Source organism: Vombatus ursinus, unplaced genomic scaffold (genome assembly GCF_900497805.2).
Source record: "Vombatus ursinus unplaced genomic scaffold, bare-nosed wombat genome assembly UNPS02010461.1, whole genome shotgun sequence".
In the NCBI taxonomy this organism is placed as follows: Eukaryota; Metazoa; Chordata; class Mammalia; order Diprotodontia; family Vombatidae; genus Vombatus; species Vombatus ursinus.
The window spans coordinates 8,959,237-8,965,236 of NW_020950239.1; positions in this window are offsets into that span (position 1 = coordinate 8,959,237).

Genomic DNA, 6,000 nt, shown 5'->3' on the forward strand with positions numbered 1-6,000 from the left:
ACTTTTCTGAATATCTTCTTTAATGGCCACAAGAAAGAGTAGTTAAAAAGGGGGGCAGGGGCTAAGAGATATGACAGGCCAAAGCTGAAGATCACCTTTTAGAAATAAAAACAGCAAAGCTCAATAACCAGTTTAATTTTTAAAATAAACCATATTTTCAAATAAAAGCCCAAGCAGTAGCTAATTGTTTTGTTCGGCTCTTTTTATAGTTTTTCCTTTCGTGGACAAGAAGAAAAGTCATGTGGTAGCAACTGACCACAGCAGTCAGTCTATAAGCATTTATTAAGCATCTATTATGTGTCAGGCACTGTGCTAAGCCCTGAGACTGCAATGCCAAGAGATTTAGGTTCTAATAACTAGTCTTCCAGCTACAAAATGAGTTGAATAACACTGGCCACTTATTTCTGTGATGTTGACAAGACAGGTTTGTAAAGACCTTGACCTATGACTTGTTTCATCCCTGTAGGTAATCCCCTCTACCAGTGCAAGCCATTCTGCAGTTTAGAACCTTAGAGACCTGCTTGGGACCCTAAATGGTTGAGGACCTTCCCAGGGTGACGTAGTCATTGTGTTAGAGGTAGGAGGGAAATCTGGTTTTTGCCAACTCCAAGACAGGTTCTGTAAGCTTTAGGCCACTCTGTCTCTCAAATGAGTGTCACCAATTAGTAGCATATATTCTTAATTGGCTCCAATTCTTTATGGGGTCGACCAAAGATTGTTTTGAAAAGGAAGTGGCTCTCAATGTATTTAATTTGATTTCAGATCTTGTTAAAAAAAAAATGAAACTATGCGATGTCTCATAAATAAGCAAAGAAACTGAAGATGGCTTCTCTTGCACCCCCAAAATAACAGGGCACATCACAAAAGGTGACCTCATTACATTTGTAAATGCAAAATCTTGGCTGTAAAATCTTAAAGGGGGAAATGATGAGTAATGGAGACAGCCTAATGAGAGACCCACCTAAGCCAAGTCATTCAGAAGGCATTTGAGGATCAAACTAATTGGGCTTAGCGAGCTCTTACAGGTTTTCTGTAAGCATACTTTCTCCTCTACGGATTCTCATTGTTTTAAGAGGTGAGACTACTCACCACCTTCCACAGTGGTCTGTGTCTAGTGCCCGGGGAGGACACACTGGACAGAACAAAATGGCATCTTTGTAAGGCTCTCCTTCAATAAGCCATCTCCCGTGCTCAGGCCAGAAGTTCTTGAAAGCTGTAACAGAGATGATCTTGTTTGATAACTTTCTGACTATTAATATCAAGAGAAGAATAAAAGAGGGAGATATACTCTCGTCAAATGTATCTGCTCTGAACCCGGGCAGAGTCTAAAGGAAGACAGATTCTCTGTAGAGGTAGAGGTTCTCTAAATACCCTTGACATGGTATTGATGGGAAACCTCCAATGGCGTTACCGAATCTCTTTAGGATGGTCCAATTTTACTATGCACAGAATTAGAAACAAATGGTTTGAATAATATCTATTGTCTGAACAATGGTATACAGTCAGAGGGTCAGCTCATAAAGTAGTGATCATCAGTATAGGTTTCTCAGACAGAAACTGGGAATGGATCTAGTATTGAATAGAAAGGCTGAAATATTTGGGAAACCAAGTAGTGGTTTGAATGAGCCCAAGCTTTTCTCTGAAACACAGGCCTGTCTTTTTCAGCATCAGTATTTTTATGGGAATGTCCCATGATTGCAAGTCATGGAATACCACAATGTCTGAAGAATTAAAAGTCTGGATCACCCTCAGGGCTCCTGGTGAGCAAAGATGGGCGGCAATACATTACCAATGAAGAATGGTGCAAAATAAAAGACGTTGTCAGAAAGATGTATGCCTAGGAAAGAAGGGGGAGCAGGGATGTGACCAGATTGTTGGATAAATGATTGGAAGATCCCCGAGGGCTCTTGCCCTGATGGTCAGTTCCTCTCAGAACCTGCATTTTAATGAAGTGCCCAGGGCAGCCATGTTCACACCTTCTGGATTCCACTCTGGGATCTGCTGACTTCCTTGTGCAGGTACCCTGCTTCCCCATCCACCCTTTCAAAGACCCCACTCCTCCCAACTCAGTCTCCCCCATGTTCTTTGAAAGCAAGGACCTTCTTTTTTTCCTGTATTATATTCCCACTGTTTATCACAGCACCTCGCACATAGTAAGCACTTAATAAATGACTTATTTATGCTTGTGCTTTCTTGTTGACAGTTCAAGGACTTTGTTGGTATTCACTCAAAACTGAGAATATTGAATGGAGGGAAAGACTCCCCTACCCCCCCAGTGTTAGCGGAACCTCCTGTTAAGGAGTGTGGCAGAGTAAATAGCATCCACATTGATGAGATCAAAGATCCAACAAAGTAATATATGAATTCTTGGTGTACAGCGGGTGCCACCTTATGTGCATAAGATTTGAGGGGAAAAAAAATCTTTAACATGCGTTTAGTTCGTAGAAAGAAAATTGGCACAAATCAATTAGAGATTTCAAATTGAGTATCATCCTGCAGCACCATGGAGACATAGAGGTTCTTTAAAATCCCACGCTATTCATTTTTTTTTTTAAATTTAAAAAATCTGACAGGCTAAGGCCAGTAACAAGGGAATATCAAATGATTATATTGGTGTTTGAACACATGTAGAAATTGTTTCTACTACAAACATGCCAAATGTTTTTTGAAAACCTAAAGGTTAAAATCACCTTCTTATGGTTTGACCAAATAAGGCAGCCGAGTGGTATAGTGGATAAAACTCTAGATTTGGCCACTCAATAACTGTGTGACCCTGGACCAGTCACTTAACTTCTGCCTGCCTCAGATTCCTCATCTGTAAAATGGCGACAATAATAGCACCCACTTCTCAGGATTGTTATGAGGATAAAATGAGATAATAATTGTAAAGTACTTTGCAAACCTTAAAGTGTTGCATAAATAAATGCTAGCTATTATTATTATTATAAAGGTTGCACTGGGAAGTAGATGACAAGCCTTGATGATCCAAGAAAAAGTTCTCAAGCGTTGCCGAATTCAAATGTGAGATGGTCTTATATGAGAGGTCAAGAGGCCTCTGTGCTCAGCTCTGGTCCTATCTGTCCCACTTTTGCTCCCCAGGGACCTTGCCAGCTGTACTTGGCACACTGGCATTTGCCCCCGATTCAGTACATGTCAGGAAAAAAGATGGCCCATGAAGTGTGGAGGCACATTTTTCTCCACTAAGTGGGTGGCCGTAATCCAGGTGATGCTTTCCAAGATGTGACCTTGAGTTCCCACTAAAAATTGTTTCAGAGCTCCCAAGAATCATGTGTACTTTTCTTTCTATTGTGTTCATGTTGCTGCAAGGGGCGGGGGCGGGGGGGAGGGGGAATAGCCAGTGGTGTTTGGATGAGGATTTCCTGAAAGTCACGAGGCATCAGAGCCGAGAAAAGGCTGGGATTCTAGTTTTCATAAGCTAGCATCTCCTAAAGTAGCTCTTCAAGTAGCCACTGGGGATCTATCTACTTGATAGGTTTGGTCAGAGTAATGACAGCTCATTGGAGACAGACAAACTGCATGGGTGTATACATTTAATAACATTGTCTTGAAAAGAATTTTTCTGTTTCTAGAACACTCTCCCTTCTTATTTCTCTATTTCCTGATTTCCTTCAAGTGCCAGCTAAATCTCATTTTTTTTAATATATATTTTCTTTTTCCCCAATTACAGGTGAAAACAATTTTGAACATTAAAATCTCATCTTCTACAAGAAGCCTTTCCCAATCCCCCTTAATTCTAGTACCTTCCCTCTGGTTATCTCCAATCGATCCTGTCTATAGCCTGTTCGTACCCAGTAGTTTGAAGGTTATTGTTGTTGTTTCTCCTTCATTCTCGAAGAGGACCATGACATCAGGAAGGCTTGCAGGTGAATTGGATTTAAGTGAGGGAGACCTGTGCAAAGCCACCAGCCTCACTCTCTTCTTCGGAGGGGTCCAGTGGCAAGATATAGATCAGGACAACTGAAGATGGCCCCGAGTTTACAGGCTAGGTCTCCTTAAGGCAGAAAGTGGTTTTTGCCTTTCTTTGTATCCCCAGTGCTTAGCATAGTTCCTGGCATATATTAGCTACTTAATAAATGCTTGTTGATTTGATTGTTTCTAAGAGAGTACTATATGGAGGAAAACAATCTATACTCTGCGTTTTAGTCAAAATCTGTCAGAGACAATTTATTAGTGTGCAAGCACTTCTTCTTGGAGATAGGTTCCAACCCTTCTTCTTATCGAAATATCCCTTCTCCCCCAAGAAATTTTCAACTTAACGTTTTACAGTTATCATGAAACAAAAGATGAAATTCCACAGTGAACTAAAAAGAAGGAACATAGTTTAAGCTTAGAATTTTTGTTTTACCAAAGAGAACAATTAGGAACGTCAGTCTGGGGCACCACTGGAGAAAATATCTTCCTGAAACCAACTGCTGCCTCTTAGGATTCCCCATCTGATCAGGTCGAAGGTAAACAGAGATAGTGTTCTTAATTAAATTAGCAAAAAGATATTTCCCCCTCCTAGTCTGGTCACTAAAAACAAGAAAAACTTCTCAACTGATTTTAGTTTCCAAAAATCACTCTCCCTCCCTCAAACTGATTAAGTTTTTTTAGTTAAGGAAGACTGGGCAAATCTTTGATTCAAGTGAGACATCAGAAAAGAACACTGTCATAAAACTATGTCTTAATATTTTTATAACACTACCATTAATGTTCCTCAAATGCCCAAAATAGTTTTCTTCAATTTGAAATCGTCCATATGTGTCTGCAGTGACTTTGCCAAGCAAGAGAACACATGTGCATGCCCAAACCCCTCAAGTGCATGATAACGCTGTCAATAAAAGGCTTTCTCCACCATCCCATCCTACCATCCGCATACATAATCCCTTTCACCCTCACCCTCACCTAGCATAAATGTCTGAAGTCCAAAGCTTCCTGGAGGGATGGTGGAGTAGACATGGAAAGATCATTGCCCCCCCCCCCACTCCCACCCAAGGCAATGGGGTGAAGTGACTTACCCAGGATCACACAGCTAGTGAGATCATTGGTTTAGGAGTCAGGAGAGGGGGGTACCAATGATGGCTCTGCTACTAATTAGCTATGTGACCTTGGGTCACCTTGGGGGTGACTTCTTTGGAAGCTCAGTTTCTCACCTAAAATAAATAAGTTGGAAGGAATCTTCCAGGGCTAATAGTCTAGGATTCTAAGAACCTCTAAGTCAATTTAAAAACAGAATTCACTTTTTCTTAAAGGTAATCAGATGACTATGAGAGAGGTGAACATCTTACCCTCAGCTGCCAGTTGCCTGACTAGTCACTTTATCAGTGTGTTCAATGAAGATCCATACTTCTGGGTTTCCATGGACTGCATTGAATCTTGGGGGAGAGAGGTTCTCACACACACCTTCATTAGTTGATGCTGCTATCCGGGTTATCTTCTAAGAACATCAGAATTTGGTTCATTTTGCACCCCACTACCCTGAATCTAGGGATATCAGAATATAACTCTCGCCAAGATCTTTGCAAACATAGCCTCTGTTTCCCGTCTTCTTACATCTCACTGATCAGTATGTCAGAGGATCTTCCTATGGTGTCCTGGCAGTTCCAGAAAAAGGGATGGCTCTAGGCATTGTCTCTGGCTGTCCCCCATGCCTGGAATGGTCCCCCTTCTCATCTCTGGTTTCCCTGGCTTCCTTCAAGTGCCAACTAAAATCTCACCTTCTACAGGAGACTTTTACCAATCCCTCATAATTCTAGTGTCTTCTCTCTCTTAATTATTTCCTATTTATCCCTTACACAGCTTGTTTGCAGGTATTTATTTGTTTGTTGTTGCCTTCATTCAACTGTAAACTCCCTGAGGGCAGGGACTGTCTTTTCTCTTTGCTTAGCACAGTGTCTGACACACAGTAGGTGCTTAATAAATTCTTATTAACTAGCTGATCTTTACAAAAATAAATTAAAAGAAACTTCAACTTCCATGCAAACACTCAGGCTAACGATA